The 17437-nt window shown below is 37.0% G+C and overlaps 1 non-coding gene across 1 annotated transcript; it reads left to right on the forward strand.

Moving 5' to 3' along the window:
• The first annotated feature begins 7818 nt into the window (after nt 1-7818).
• On the forward strand, nt 7819-7925 carry LOC113000855 (small nucleolar RNA R71). The gene has a single exon (XR_003266176.1). It is a non-coding gene; the product is annotated as a small nucleolar RNA R71 (small nucleolar RNA).
• The last annotated feature ends 9512 nt before the right edge of the window (nt 7926-17437 follow it).

Here is a 17437-nt window from a genome sequence, read left to right on the forward strand (position 1 = left end):
TGGCAACTCACAAGCAAGGAAACAAAGAGACAAGCAATAACCAAAGACAAAAAAAATGAAATGAAAGCTAAACCAATAGAGTTTTAACAAGACAAATTTCCAAGGATTATTCAATAATTAAAGCAATGGAAAGCACAAAAAAGCAAGCTAGGACTCAAAGAGAAACCTAGAATGGCTCTAGAGTAGAGTAGAAAAACTAAAAAAAAAAAAAAAAAAAGACTCAAGAAACCTCTAGTTTTGGCACTTGTTTTCACAATAATTTTCAATTGAAATTTCAGAACTAGGATTGGTATAAAATAGGCACCAATTATAGAACAAATTTTGAGCCAAAACAACAAGCACACTTTCCTTTCACTTTTTATTTTTTCCTGGACACTGATTTTTCTGCCAACTTGTGAGATTTTTCTTTATTTTTCCTTTAATCCAAATCACTTGGTTCTTTTTTTATAATTTTGGTCCAGATGTTTAAAAAATTCAGTAAAAGTTTCAGCTCAAAAAACGTAGTGACCAATTCCCAGTAATTTATACACTTTTGTATGTTCAAGCTGCCTGCACCAGCGATTTCAACCTAGAAATCAAGAGTAGTGTTTATGTTGCTTAAGGCTTGGATAGTTACAATTTGTGTTTGCTTATGCTCAATTATCTTGAATAACACAATTCAAGAGAGCTTAAGACTTATTTGATTCACAAATCCAGCCACAACTCAACACCACATCTCAACTTCATCATAGGCATCATGTAGGAATCTTAGAAAACAAAAAAGAGTTCAACAACAAGACTACTTCTAGGAATTGATTTAGAACATGTTATGAACTAAATAACATGCATGAATTAGACTCAAAATTCAAAAGATAGGCTAAGAATGACAAGAATACATGAAAAAATGTATCTAGAATTCAAAAAACAAAATAAAAATTCAACACAAACTTAGAGCATAATGTGACAATTACTATGACTAAACATGACTCTAAGACAACATGGATTAAGTGATTTACACTTAGATTTTTGTGTTTTTTTTTTCTAATCAATATTTTGGAACAAAATTTAGATCTAAAGGTTCAGCACAAGAATATTATGAATGAAAAATGATAGAACCTAAAATCAACACAAAAACAAGATTCAAGAGTAGATCTACAAAATTTGAACCATAGAAATGCAAGAACAAGTGTAGATCTAAGATTTAATCGGTTTATTTTTTTTTTGAATCTACTCTAAACAGCACCAAACCACAAGACAATGGAGGATATACATGGAGAATAAGATGAAGAACAAGGAATTAAATAGAATTCACCGAACAAAAAGATAGAGGAAGCAAAAGAACATCACCTAGATGAAGATGCTCTTGATACCACATGATGCAAGCTCCATTGGAGCTTGTAGGCCTAGGATCTTCTTCATCAATGGATTCCTTTGCTTCTTGGAAGATAAATGGCAGCGGAATGGAGAAGGAAGAGAGAGAGGAGACGCCACTTCAAGGAGAAGCTCACCACCATAGGAGGCCATGGATAAGAGCTTGGAGGAAGAAGGAGATGAATGAAGGGAGAGGGAGAGAAGAGCACGAAATTTTGTGCTCAAAAGGAGCTCTGAAATCTGAAGTTAATATTCAAATGATCAAAGTTGAAAAAAATACACACACATGACCTCTATTTATAGCCTAAGTGTCACACAAAATTGGAGGGAAATTCAAATTTCACTTGAATTTGAAATTGAATTTGTGGAGCCAAACTTTGGAGCCAAAATTTCACTAATTATGATTAGTGAATTTTAGTTATGGTTCAGCCCACTAATCCAAGATCAATTACAAGATTCTCCACTAAGTGTGCTTAGGTGTCATGAGGCATGAAAAGCATGAAGGACATGCACAAAGTGTGACTATATGATGTGGCAATGGGGTGTAGTAAGCAAATGCTCACCTCCCCCTCTAAAATTTAATTGGATTGGGCTTCTACCAATTCAATTAAATTTATTTCCAACCACACACATCAAATATCCACTTAGTGCATGTGAAATTACAAAACTACCCCTAATACAAAAACTAGTCTAGGTGCCCAAAAATACAAGGGCTGAAAAATCCTATATTTCTAGGGTACCCTACCTACAATATGGAGCCCTATATACAAGGACCAAATATAATGACATCCTAGTCTAATATGTACAAAGATAATTGGACCCAACCTTGGCCCATGGGCTCAGAAATCTACCCTAAGGTTCATGAGAACCCTAGGGCCTTCTTCAGCAGCTCTAGCCCAATCTTCTTGGAGCCTCTTGCTCATGGTTCTAGTGATTGGTCCCTTCCTAGGGAGGATTGCATCATCATTTCCAAATATGCATGTGAATTAGGAAGCATCAACAAGAATCAAGCCAAGGCTATTGTGCAAACAATCAATGGGGCAAAACACACCAAAAGATTATGATGATGGATGGCTCAAATTCTTACAAAGGTAAACTTATCACTTTCAAATTGAGCTTTCAAAACTATCATGACATGTAGAGGAAAAACAAGGATTTCAAATCACAAAATGTCAAGAGACTTTTATTTTCAAAACAATTACCCATTTCTTGAACATATCCTATAATTCAAAGAAAAATATGCAAAGTTGTACATGCAAACAGAATTGACCTAAAATATTAAACTAGAAACCCAACAAAATTAACAAAACTAACAAATTAACACAACTAACAAAACTACCAAAACTAGCAAAACCAAAACCAAAGAACACTCCCCCCCCCCCCCCATACTTAAACAACACATTGTCCTCAATGTAGCATAATTAAAACATTAAAAGCAATTAAACCATCAAATAGAATCAGACAAATGTAATAAAAGTAAAGAAGGAGATAGGAAAAGAAAAACTCCCTAAGTCATGGTGGAGGCAGAGTAGGGTGGAGTAAGGAAGTCTCTTCCACCACTACGTCCACTAAAGAAGGGTTTGTGAGGAATGGCTTAAGTCGGTGTCCATTGACCTTGAAGCTCTTGTTTGTGGAGTCACTTTTGATCTCAACTGTACCATAAGGAAAAACATTAGTAACAATAAAAGGACCAATCCACTTAGACCTCAACTTACCACTCATGAGTCCAAGCTTAGAATTATACAATAACACTTTTTGCCTAACCATGAAGTCCTTCTTAATTATCATGCTATCATGGAACTTCTTGGTCTTTTCTTTGTAGAACTTGGCATTCTCATATGCTTCCAGGCAGATCTCATCTAACTCACTCAGTTGCAACTTTCTTTCCTCACCAGCTTGATCCATAGAGAAGTTGCAGGTCTTCACTGCCCAGTATGCTTTGTGCTCAATCTCCACTGGAAGATGACATGCCTTTCCAAAGACAACCCGATAAGGAGACATTCCTATGGGTGCTTTGTAGGCAGTCCTATGTGCCCAAAGAGCATCATCAAGCCTGGTACTCCAATCTTTCCTGCTTGGCTGCACAATCTTCTCTAAAATTCTCTTGATCTCCCTGTTAGAAATTTCTGTCTGTCCATTGGTTTGGGGGTGGTATGGTGTGGATACCCTATGTACAACCCCGTACTTTTTAAGCAAGGTATGCATTTATTTGTTGCAAAAATGGGTTCCTTGATCACTAACGATTGTTTTAGGTACTCCAAACCTGCAAAACAGATTAGATCTGACAAAATCTACAATAACCTTAGCATCATTAGTTCTAGTGGGCTTGGCTTCCACCCATTTTGAAACATAATCAACTGCAAGGAGAATGTAAACATAACCAAAAGATATAGGAAAAGGGCCCATGAAATCTATACCCCGGACATCAAACACCTCACAGAATAGCATAGGTTGCTGAGGCATTTGTTGTCGCCAAGTAAGTGCACTTCCTGCTCTCTGACACTGCTCACAAGTGCTACAAATCTTCCACACATCTTTAAAGATGGTGGGCCAATAAAAGCCACAGTCAAGCACTTTGCGAGCTGTCCTTTGAACACCCAGATGACCTCCCGGTGCGGAAGAATGACAGAATTGATGGACTGAGTCAGTCTCATGATCTGGAATGCATCGTCTAATGACCTGATCACTGCACAATTTCCACAAGTAGGGGTCATCCCAAATAAAATGCTTAGCATCACTTTTAATTTTATCTTTTTGAGCCTTAGATGCTAAGGGAGATAAAACAGAAGCAACTAAATAATTGACAATGTTAGCAAACCAGGGAGTAGAAAGAGAATCAGAAATACTATACAATATATATAAATGATTATCCGGGAAATCATCCCGAATGGGTGAGCCCTCATCAGACATATGTTCGATCCGACTTAAATGATCAACAACTAAATTTTGTGCTCCGCTCCTATCACGGATCTCCAAGTCAAATTCTTGGAGCCAGAGCATCCATCGGATCAACCTAGGCTTTGAATCAGCCTTCTGCAACAAGTACTTTAAAGTTGCATGGTCAGTATAAACAATAATGCGAGTACCAAGCAAATAAGAACGAAATTTTTCAAGAGCAAAAACTATGGCTAGTAGCTCTTTCTCAGTAGTAGTGTAATTCGCTTGGGTAGCATCTAAAGTCCTAGAAGCATAATATATCACCCTAGGCTATTTATCAATTTTCTGAGCAAGGACAGCCCCCAATGCATAATTTGATGCATCACACATAAGCTCAAAAGGGGTTGTCCAGTCGGGTGCCTGGATGATGGGGGTGGTAGTCAGTGCTCTTTTGAGGCAATCAAAAGCCTCTTTGCATTTATCATTAAAGTCAAACTCCACCTCCTTTTGCAACAAGTTGGACATTGGAAGGGCTACTTTGCTAAAATCTCTTATAAAGCGCCTGTAGAATCATGCATGACCAAGAAAAGATCGCACCTCTCACATGCAAGAGGGGTAAGGCAATTGTGAAATAACAGAAATTTTTGCAGGATCTACTTCAATGCCCTTATTGGAAATAATGTGGCCTAAAACTATACCTTGCTCAACCATAAAATGACATTTTTCAAAATTTAGAACAAGGTTAGTTTCAATGCATCTATTCAAAACCTTTTCCAGACTATCCAAACAATCATTAAAAGAGGATCCATATACAGTGAAATCATCCATAAACACCTCTATGCAATTTTCTAAAAAATCACTAAAAATACTGATCATGCACCGCTGGAAGGTACCAGGGGCATTGCACAGGCCGAAAGGCATCCTCCTATAGGCAAAAGTGTCGAAGGGGCAGGTGAATGTGGTTTTTTCTTGATCCTCAGGAGCAACAGTGATTTGCATATAACCAGAAAAACCATCAAGGAAACAGTAGTGAGATTTACCTGCCAGGCGTTCAAGCATCTGGTCAATGAATGGCAGTGGAAAATGGTCCTTTTTGGTAACCTGGTTCAGCCTCCTATAGTCGATGCAGACTCTCCAACTGTTCTGCACCCGAGTAGGAATCAGCTCCTCCTTCTCATTTTTTATCACGGTGAGGCCAGTTTCCTTCAGAACTACCTGGACGGGACTCACCCATTGGTTGTCGGAGATAGGATAAATGATTCCAACTTGCAAAAGCTTAGTTACCTCCTTCTTCACTACATCAAGAATCACCAGGTTGAGTCTTCTCTGTGGTTGTCTTACTGGTTTAGCCCTATCTTCTAAATTTATTCGATGCATACATGTGGATGGGCTAATATCAGGAATGTCCGCCAAGGTCCAGCCTATAGCCTTCTTATGCTTCTTGAGAACAGATAACAGCTTCTCCTCTTGCTCATCAGCAAGGGAGGCAGATATAATTACTGGAAAACTTTTGCTATCATCCAAGTAAGCATATTTTAAATTTGATGGCAGAGGCTTCAATTCTGGTGTGGGCGGCTGGATAGTGGTAGAAAGAGATGGTTTCTCAGCCTGCACCTCATAAAGAAAGTTAGAGGTATGTGTACTTCCTGAAACATGGTTAGTTCTATCTGACTCTATAAAATCAATCTCAAGAGGTAAACCATCACCAGACATGTAATCAATATCAAATTCAGATTCACTCTCAGCATTAAATTCAGACATATGATCAAGTGCAAATTCAGATTCAATGCATGAAGAGTGACAGGCATGCAGATTAGAATGAAGATCAGTCATGTATTCATCAACAATATGGTCAATTATTTCAACACGAAATACAGAAAGATCTTCAAATGGGTGTTTCATAGAATCAAGAATATTAAAATGAACAGTTATATCACCAAACTCCATAGATAGTGTGCCTGCATATACATCTATCTTAGTTCTAGCAGTTTTCATAAAAGATCAGCCTAGAATGATGGGAACTAATCCTTTAGAAAATCCCTCCTCCATATTCAAAATATAAAAATCAACAAGGAAAATCAGCTCACCAACTCTAAGACATCCTCTATGAAACCAGCAGGATAGGAAACACTTCTATTAGTTAAATGAATTACCACATCAGTTGACTACAAAGGACCTAGAGATATAGAATTAAAAATAGACAGAGGCATAACACTAACAGAAGCTCCTAAATCTAGCATGGCATTGTCAAACTTATTGTTCCCTATAATACAAGGTATGCTGAATGTACCTGGATCTTTACATTTTTCAAGGATTTGGGGAACAAATTTACCAATCAATGCGGAGACATTTCTGCCCATACTAATTCTTTCACTTCCTTTAAGCTTCCGCTTATTAGTGCACAGCTCCTTCAAGAATTTAGCATATCTTGGAATTTGCTTTATTGCACCCAGCAGAGGTATGTTTACCTCTACTTTTCTAAATGTTTCCAAGATCTCCTTCTCTGCCTCTTCCATTTTTTTGTTGAAAATTGCTCTTGGAAGGAATGGAAGAGGGATATGATGCTTCTCTTTAGATTCACCTGTATAGAAATTGTTAGGTAACTTACTCTTTAAATTTTTGTCATCATCTTTTTCTGGAGTAGAGTGAGGTTGGGCAGGTTCATTTGCGGATGAGGAAGATGCTACTGGTTGAGGTCCTTGCCACTGCTTTCCTGACCTCAATGTAATGGCACTCACATTTTTGGGATTCTGGACAAATTGAGAAGGTAATCTATCAGAATTCTGGGACTGTTGTTGATTTAGCTGTGTAGCCAACTGTCCCATCTAATTAGTTAAGCTCTGAATGGAGGCTCTAGTCTCTTGTTGAAACTGCATGTTTTGCATAGTCATTTGCCTCACAAGTTCTTCAAGGGAAGGTTGCGGAGGGGCCTCAACTATTTGCTATTTCTGAGGCTGTTGTTGTCGTTGCTGCTGGATTGGTGGAGGAACGTATGGTCTGCTTGGGCCAGCAGCATTTTGAAAATAAGTTTGTTGTTGTTGCTGCTGCTGTTGTTAAGGATTCGACCATCTAAGGTTGGGATGATTCCTCCACCCGGGATTGTACCTGTTTGTGGAGAGGTCATAATTACTCTGTTGTGGCTGATTTTGCTGCTGAGGTTGAGGAGGTCTGTTGTAGATGTTTGCAGCATAAGCTTCAGGCTGTTCAATTGCTTCAGATTGTTGCACAGAAGGGAAAAGGTCTGTGTGGTGGTCGGTAGAGGAGCATAAACCATAGAGTCTGGCGACAGGTGCAGATTTTTTATTCATGGCCAGTTGGGTTACCAGGTTAACCAAGGCATCTAGTTTACCTTCAAGCTTCTTATTCTCAGCTAATGAAGATGAATTCGTGGCTACTTCATGCACTCCTCTAATGACAATAGCATCACTTCTGGCACTAAATTGCTGGGAGTTTGAAGCCATCTTCTCAATTAAATTTCTGGCTTCAGCAGTGGTCATGTCTCCAAGGGCTCCACCACTGGCAGCATCTATCATACTTCTCTCCATGTTGCTGAGTCCTTCATAAAAATATTGGAGGAGAAGCTGCTCATAAATCTGGTGGTGAGGGCAACTGGCACATAGTTTCTTAAATCTCTCCCAGTATTCATATAAGCTCTCTCCACTGAGTTGTCTAATGCCTGAAATATCTTTTCTGATGGTCGTGGTCCTGGAAGCAGGGAAATTTTTTTTCTAAGAATACTCTCTTGAGGTCATCCCAGCTCGTGATGGACCTTGGAGCAAGGTAATATAGCCAATCCTTTGCCACTCCCTCTAAAGAATGAGGAAAGGCCTTCAGAAATATGTGATCCTCCTGGACATCTGGTGGCTTCATGGTGGAGCAGACAATATGGAATTCTTTCAGATGCTTGTGTGGGTCTTCACCTACAAGGCCATGAAACTTTGGAATCAAAAGGATCAGTCCAGTTTTAAGAACATATGGGACATCCTCATCAGGGTATTGGATGCATAAGCTTTCGTAGGTGAAATCAGGTGCAGCCATTTCCCTTAGAGTCCTCTCACGGGGTGGAGGTTGTGCCTTGTTCTCAGAATGTTCAAAATCAGAATGTTCAAAACTATAATGCTCAAAATCACCAATAACATAATGCTTAGGATGCTCAAAAGGTACTAAATGATGTCTAACTAATCTATGAAATATCATATCTATCTCAGGATCAAAGGGTTGTAAGTCAGATGGATTGCCTCTAGTCATACACTACATTCAGCATGCAAAACTAGTTGCCTTCTTATGCAAGTAACAGTGTAGGTTTGAACTACAGCTACCATTAAATGATATCCAAATGACTTGAAATTTTGTAAGCAACCTTATAAAATGATGAGAAAATAGCACAAAAAATTTCAAATGAAAATTCAAAGTCTAACTATATAATCTAAAAATGATAAGTTAAGAAAAATAAAAGAATAATACTTGGAAAATAAAAAACTTTTGACAGAATCGCAGTTTTTGGAAGGAGCAAAAATAACAACTCTAGCTACCAAAACAAAAAATCCTAATTAATTCAGCAAGGGTGGTCTCTAAAATCCGTCGCTAAGGGATTTCCACTACTACCATGTTTTCCAGTTCAACAAAAGTGGTCGCTGAATCCGTCGCAAAGTACTATTCACAGCAAAACACAAAAATTGGAACAAGGGAACCACTGAACAGAAAAACTAAACAAAACACCACACTAAACAAAATAACAAGACACTAACAACACTTAACGCAACACAAACACAACACTAACACGACACTAACACAACACACAAAAGCATAAAACAACTAAACATAAAACACGAATCACTAGCTATTATGAACCTTTGGACACTACTCCCCGGCAACGGCGCCAAATTTGATCGAGGCCATACCCGAATCAAATAAAAATTAAAATGCAGTAACTAGGAAGTGATCCTAGGTCGTTTCCCAATGAGCAATGATAAACCAAATGTTCATAACAGATAGTAATAAAACAGTAACGAATTGGGGGGGTTGTTTGCTTTTGTAAATTAAACAGCGAATAGATGTGAATTATAAAATATCAGAATTAAAACGCATTGCTTCCCCTTGATTCACAAGCAAGTCTCTTATCCTAAGTTACGAGAGTTTATCCTTTATCAGTTCAACCACTTAATCCAACCCTAAATTAAATTACTAAGCGAAATTTAACATAAGGCATTCATTATGTGATTAAGCAACACATACATCAATTAATCATAAACGATCATTAAGCATGAACATAATTAATCGCAGAGACAATTAATCAAGCACTAAGAATGCATGAATTAATAGCAACAAATTCAGAGTAATTAGTGAAGAGGAAAAACTGAACAGAATTTAACAGTAATAATAGAACCTCAAAGAGAACTGTGCTTGATCCTCAAGAGAAAGCAACACTGTAGACTTCGCCTTCAATTAATCAATAGAGAACGAAATTATAGATTGAAGAACGGAATTTTATTGCTAAAACGAAAAGTCAAAACTGGAATTGCAAAACGAAAAAGTGTCTAAGAAAAGCCTAAAACTAAAAATGAAAAATAAGAGAGAGAGAGAAAAGAGAGAGAGAGAGAGAGAGAGAGAGAGAGAGAGAGAGAGAGAGAGCCTAAACTAGAACCTTGGTGCTTTTATATAGTTTTCCAGCCCCAAATCTTACAAATCTATTTTAAATCCAAGCTCATAAATAAAATAAAATCAAATCTAGATAAGATAAGATAAGATCTAGATGAAATAATATCTAAATGAGATCAAATCTAAATAATATCTAGATAAGATAAGATCTAATTTTGTAGAATAAAATAGTGTGCCCTCTTCAAGTCCAAGCCTAATTATGGATTCAAGCCCAAGCCTAATTCTGGATTCAAGCCCAATGCTTCATTAATTCCTAAAATTAGATTAAAAACATTAAATTAGCTGAATGGGCCCAAATAATAAAACTGCCTAATTAATTTGACAATTAAGACTAATCAGTACTTAAAATGGTACAAAAAGGGTTAAGAAATAGGAGGAAATAATGGCACATCAACGAGTGAAAGAAAGTTTGAGCCCATGTGCAATGCCGATCATCCTAGTCCCCAAGAAAGATGGCACATGGAGGATGTGCTTAAATTGTAGACCCATCAACAACATCATCGTGAGGTATATACATCCTATCCCTAGACTTGATGATATGTTGGATGAACTTCATGGTTCTTGTGTTTTCTCCAAAATAGATTTTAGAAGCGATTACCATCAAACTAGAATGAGAGAAGGTGATGAATGGAAAACTGCTTTCAAAACTAAGTTTGGACTTTATGAGTGGCTAGTCATGCCTTTTGGCTTAACCAATGCATCAAGCACTTTCATGCGACTCATGAACCATGTTTTGAGGCACTTTATTGGAAATTTTGTGGTTGTTTACTTTGATGATAACTTGATTTATAGTTTAACAATGGATTACCACTTATACCATGTTAGCAGTGTCTTGGAAGTGCTTAGACATGAAAAGTTGTTTGCTAATAGGGATAAATGCACATTTTGCACTAATCATGTAGTGTTTCTAGGATTTGTTGTGAGTGCTAAGGGAGTCCAAGTGGATGATGAGAATATTAAAGCTATTATAGATTAGCCCATTGTTAGTCGATGAATATGACTAACTTTTGTGTATAAAACCTGTGCAAATTGTATCAAACTCCTCCAATTTATGGTTGTTTTGTAGTGTTGTAAATACTTTTTGTTAAAGATAGAAAATAAATACTTAGTACTTCCATTTTGTGTGTTTAATAATAATTTCCTCTCAATTTCAGGTTAATTAGGCAAGTTTGTGAAGTGTTGATTTTCATCCTCTCGCTAAGCCAATCTGCTGGCTTAGCGAGCCATCCGTTGAGCGTAACACTCCTTTGGATGAGCGCAAGGAAGAATCTGGAAGAAGGATGAGCTATGCATATTCATTGAGCGAAGGGTCATCCAGGTAAGCGCACTGCTTCAGTCCATCCACTGAGCGAGAAAAGCACGCGCTAAGCCGAAATCCACTAATGCATGCTGAGCAGTCCATAGTCGCGCAAAGCGCACAAGCACCAACAAGGCCACCTATTTAAGCCTGAAATCAGATTTTGGAGAGGATTTTGGCCATTTTCTCAAGGAGCTTCTGCATGTGAGAGATTCTAGAGAGAGAAGGGTCTGAATCCAGAGAGTTTTGAGAGGTTTTGCTGTGCGAAGACCTACAGAGAACTGAGTTTGAAGAGGAAGTCGTCCTGAGAGCTTGAGATGAGTTTGTGAGTGATTGTGAGGTTCTAGAGGTGGAGGAGACATCCTCACCACTTGTACTTCTTCAATCCTTCATTTTTCTCTTCTCTTTGTTGTAAAGGAAGCTTCCCAATTATGGAGAGCTAAATCCTCTGTTGGTTCTTCCTTGTAGGTACTTGATGTAAATACCTGTATATCTATTTAATGATGTTTTGTGTGTTCACTATGCTATCAAAATTTCATTCTAGCATGACTTTGCCTTGATCACGTAGATGCATGTGTTGTTAGGATCATTCAACAGTAGAAACTGGTCTGATTCTTAGAACTTGATAGGACAGGGCTAGTTTATCGTATTATCATGAGGGATCGGGGTACGGTAACCTAGTTTTTTGTATGTTTGTCTTAACGCGGTTCTGGTTGAGTTTAGTCCAACAAGAGGAATCTGAGGATGATGCTTGATCAGGATTAGGCTAGACTATCATGAGGAATCGGGGTTTAGCATTTCAAGAGACACCATAGAACACATGAGCATTGTTAAGTAGAGAATATCCTTTTAACATCAGGCACCTAATATGAAGACCAATGTGTTGTCTACATGTCTTTACACATCATTACTCGCGTGATTTTCCTTTTATTAGTTAGTTTACATACCTGTTCATAGTCAACACATGTCTTTTCATACTAGACACTTATTCACTGAATATAGCTTTACCAAGTAAAACAAGTTCCCTGAGAGTTTGATACTAGGTTCTTACCGTTTTATACTACTTGCGCGATCCGATGCACTTGCCGGGTTCGAACACCCATACCCAAAAATATGAGTGGTGTGAGGAATTTCCATGGGTTGGCTAGTTTCTATAGGAGATTCATCAAATATTTTAGCACCATAGCATTTCCATTGAATGGCATTGTTAAGAAAAATGTGGAATTTAAGTGGGAGAGTGAGCAAGAGAAAGCCTTCAATACATTGAAGGAAAAGTTGGCAAATGCACTCATTCTTACTTTACCAAAATTTTCAAAATCTTTTGAAATTGAATGTGATGAATCCAATGTTGGCATAGGTGTTGTATTGTTACAAGAAAGTCACCCAATTGCTTATTTTAGTGAAAAACTTAAGGGTGCCATCTTGAACTATTCCACCTATGACAAGGAGTTCTATGCACTTATTGCTTTGCAAACTTGGCAGCATTACCTCCTTCCTAAGGAGTTTGTGGTTCATAGTGACCATGAGTCACTCGAACATTTGAAAATCCAAGGAAAGCTAAATAAGAGGCATGACAAATGGGTAGATTTCTTGGAATCTTATGTGATTAAACACAAGCAAGGCAAGGCTAATGTTGTGGTCGATGCACTTTCAATGAGATATGCTCTAATCTCCATGCTTGAAACAAAGATGTTTGGATTTGATCACATAAAAGATTTATATTCTCAAGACCATGACTTCTCTAAATTTTTTGAGTTGTGTGAAAAGGTCTTATCAAGGTTTCTTTAGGCATGAAGGATACTTTTTTTAAAAAAGAAAAATAGATTGTGCTTGCCTCAAAGTTCCTTGTGTGAACTCATGATTTGTGAAGCTCATAAAGGGGGTCAATAGGACATTTTAGAAATGAAAAGACTTTGAACATTTTGCATGAACATTTCTTTTGTTCTAATTGCATTGTGTGTCATAAGAGAAAGTCCAAAATCATGCATCATGGTTTGTATACTCCATTGCCAATTCCTAGCTCCCCTTGGACTGACATTTCCATGGATTTTGTGCTTGGTCTTCCAAGGTCCAAGAGGGGTAAGGATTTGATTTTTGTGGTTATTGATAGGTTTTCTAAGATGGCACACTTCATTCCATGTCACAAGGTGGACGATGCTTGTCATGTGGCAGATCTTTTCTTCAAAGAGGTTGTGTCTTCATGGATTGCCTAGGAGCATTGTGTTAGATAAGGATTCTAAGTTTTTGAGCCATTTTTTGGAAAAAAATTGTGGGGAAAAATTGGAACCAAGCTTCTTTTCTCCACCACTTGCCATCCTCAAACTAATGGGCAAACCGAGGTAATGAATTGAACACTCTCACAACTCCTAAGGTGTTTCATCAAAGGTAATTTGAAAACTTGGAAAAAAGTGGTTACCTCATGTCGAATTTGCCTATAATAAGGTAACCAACTCTACCATTTCTTTTTCTCCTTTTGAGGTTGTTTATGGTTGTAATCCTTTATGTCCTCTTGATTTAATTCCTTTTCCTAATGATTCTTCTATTTTAAATAAGGATGGGCTTTCTAGAGCCATTTTTGTTAAGGATCTTCATGAAAAGGTGAGAAATCAAATTGAGAAGAAGATGGAGCAATATGCACATCAAGCAAACAAAGGGAAAATGTCCATGGTATTTGAACCCAAAGATTGGGTTTGGGTACATCTAAGAAAGGATAGGTTTCCTTCACAAAGGAAATCTAAACTCCAACCTAGGGGTGAAGGACCTTTCAAGGTCCTTGAGAGGATTAATGACAATGCTTACAAGATTGACATGCCAAGTGAGTATGGGGTGAGTTCTACTTTTAATGTCATTGATCTTTCTTCTTTTGATATAGGTGTTTTGGATGCACATTCGAGGATGGATTCTTTTCAAGAAAGAGGGGATGATAGAGGGTTATCCAAAGAGCATAAGGACCTAGAAACACTTCATGAGTTGAAGGGTTCAATGATAAGGTCTAGAACTAAGCTTCTATAAGAAGAGATGGCCAAGAAGATCAAGGATAGACTACTCATCAAAGGCAAGGAATGAGAAAATCACAAGGAGTTGAATTGGAGCAGTTGAATATTGCTAAACAACATGCTTGGGCTTAGCGCGAGCTATCTGGCTTAGTGAGAGTGTCTAACTTAGCCCAATGCCAACATGAAGAGAAATTGGGCTTAATGTGAGTTGTTTGGCTTAGCGCGAGTGTCTGGCTTAGTGCCTGGACTTAGTGTGAGTTGTCTGGCTTAGCCCAATTCCAATCTAAGGAAAAATTGGGCTTAGCACGAGTTGTCAAGCTTAGCACAAACCTTTAGCGTGAATTTACGAAAATCCTTAATTCTTGTTTATTTGTGTAATGGACTTGAGGTTGATGTAAATAGGCCTTATTAGAGGCTTAGTTATATTCTTAATCCTAGTTCTATAAATACTCATAAACTCTTAATTGTAAAAACTTTTGACATTATTGAAATTAAGCTTGTGCTTAGAGAGAGCTTAGCCTCTTCTTTGGTTTTTTACTGCAACCAAATGGATTCTTATCAAGGAAGCTATTCCTTTGTGGAAAATCATCTTTCGGCTCATTGATTCTTCATGGATCATGGCGTCATTCTGTTCATCTTCTCCATTTTTCTATTTTTCTGTTCTTGAGTTCTTGGAAGGTCAACAATGGTGGTTCTTGAATTTGCATGTAGAATTATCCGAACCAAGCGTTCATAGCTTGGATTGCATCACAGACTCAGTCTGTTGCAATTGGCTTGTATGGAAAACCGTTTATTCACTTTGATAGCTTGGATGTTATATATGGAAAAGATAGAGTAATTGGCACTCTTGCAAAAAGTCTAGCTGATGTCACTTTGATAATGATGATGGAATTTTATGAAACACTACAAGATGGTGAGTTGTAATTAAATATGAAATGAGAGAAATACAACTTTGACTCATAAGTACGATAAGGATACACTGATAATGCTACTGAATCATCAAGAATAGTTGGTCAATCACATTGGAAAGCATTATGGAAAAAGGACCAAAATAGTGATGCTTGTGACAAATTAGTTACTTCATTGACTAAGTTATGTAAGTCTTATACTAGAAATAATGAGATGCTTGTGACAAATTAGTTACTTCACTAACTATGTTATGTAAGTCTTGATGCAATCCTCCCTAGGAAAAGACCAGTCACTAGAGCCATGAGCAAGAGGCTCTAAGAGGATTGGGCTAGAGCTGCTGAAGAAGGCCCTAAGATTCTCATGAACCTCAAGGTAGATTTCTAAGCCCATGGGCCAAGGTTGAGTCCAATTATCTTTGTACATATTATATTAGGATGTCATTATATTTGGTCCTAGTATTTAGGGATCCATAATATAGGTAGGGTACCCTAGAAATATAGGATTTTTCAGCCTTTGTATTTTAGGGCACTTAGACTAGTTTTTGTATTAGGGGTAGTTTTGTAATTTCAAATGCACTAAGTGAATATTTGATGTGTGTTGGGAAATAAATTTAATTGAATTGGTAAAAGCCCAATCCAATTAAATTTTAGAGGGGGAGGTGAGCATTTGCTTACTACACCCCATTGCCACATCATATAGTCACACTTTGTGCACGTCCTTCATGCTTTACATGTCTCATGACACCTAAGCACACTTAGTGGAGAATCTTGGAATTGATCTTGGATTAGTGGGCTGAACCATAACTGAAATTCACTAATCATAATTAGTGAAATTTTGGCTCCAAAATTTGGTTCCACAAATTCAATTTCAAATTCAATTTGGTGAATTCTCTTTAATTCCTTATTCTTCATCTTATTCTCCATGTATATCCTCCATTGTCTTGTGGTTTGGTGTTGTTTACAGTAGATTCAAAAAAAATAAACCGATTAAATCTTATATCTACACTTGTTCTTGCATTTCTATGATTCAAATTTTGTAGATCTATTCTTGAATCATGTTTTTTGTGTTGATTTTAGGTTCTATCATTTTTCATTCATAATATTCTTGTGTTGAACCTTTAGATCTTAATTTTATTCCAAAATATTGATTATAAAAAAATACACAAAAATCTAAGTGTAAATCACTTAATCCATGTTGTCTTAGAGTCATGTTTAGTCATAGTAATTGTCACATTATGTTCTAAGTTTGTGTTGAATTTTTATTTTGTTGATTGAATTCTAGCTATATTTTTTCATGTATTCATGTCATTCTTTGCCTATCTTTTGAATTTTGAGTCTAACTCATGCATGTTATTTAGTTCATAACATGTTCTAAATCATCTCCTAGAAGTAGTCTTGTTGTTGAACTCTTTTTTTTGTTTTCTAAGTTTCCTACATGATGCCTATGATGAAGTTGAGTTGTGGTGCTGAGTTGTAGCTGGATTTCTGAATCAAAATAAGTCTTAAGCTCTCTTGAATTATGTTATTCAAGATAATTGAGCATAAGTAAACACAAATTGTAACTATCCAAGCTTTAAGCAACATAAACACTACTCTTGATTTCTAGGTTGAAATCGTTGGTGCTGGCAGCTTGAACATATGAACTTGTATAAATTACTAGGAATTGGTCACTACTTTTCAGCTGAACCTTTTACTGAATTTTCTAGACATCTGGACCAAAATTATGAAAAAATAACCAAGCGATTTGGATTAAAGGAAAAAAATAAGAAAAATCACACAAGTTGGAAGAAAAATCAGTGTCCAGGAAAAAAAAAGTGAAAAGGAAGTGTGCTTGTTGTTTTGGCTCAAATTTTGTTCTATAATTGGTGCCTATTTTATACCAATCCTAGTTCTAAAATTTCAATTGAAAATTAGTGTGAAAAAAAGTTCCAAAACTAGTGGTTTCTTGAGTCTTTTTATTTTAGTTCTTTTACTCTACTCTAGAGTCATTCTAAGTTTCTCTTTGAGTCCTAGCTTGCTTTTATGTGCTTTTCATTGCTTTAATTGTTGAAAAATCCCTGAAAATTTGTCTTGTTAAAACTCTATTGGTTTAGCTTTCATTTGATTTTTTGGGTCTTTGGTTATTGCTTGCTCTTTGTTTCCTTGTTTGTGAGTTGCCATATAGGGAATTGGAAAGGGGGAATGGTGTCATCCCTTGAAGAATTTGAGTCAAGAAGCAAGGGAAAAACCACCTCAAGAGCTATTGGACTAAGAAGCACTCCAAATTGGGTGAATCACCAAAGAGAGAACAACCACCAAAATTGAGGACCTTTTTATTATTTTGTAGTTGACAATTTACTTACTTTTATTGC

This window comes from Glycine max, chromosome 20 (assembly GCF_000004515.6).
Source record: "Glycine max cultivar Williams 82 chromosome 20, Glycine_max_v4.0, whole genome shotgun sequence".
Lineage (NCBI taxonomy): Eukaryota > Viridiplantae > Streptophyta > Magnoliopsida > Fabales > Fabaceae > Glycine > Glycine max.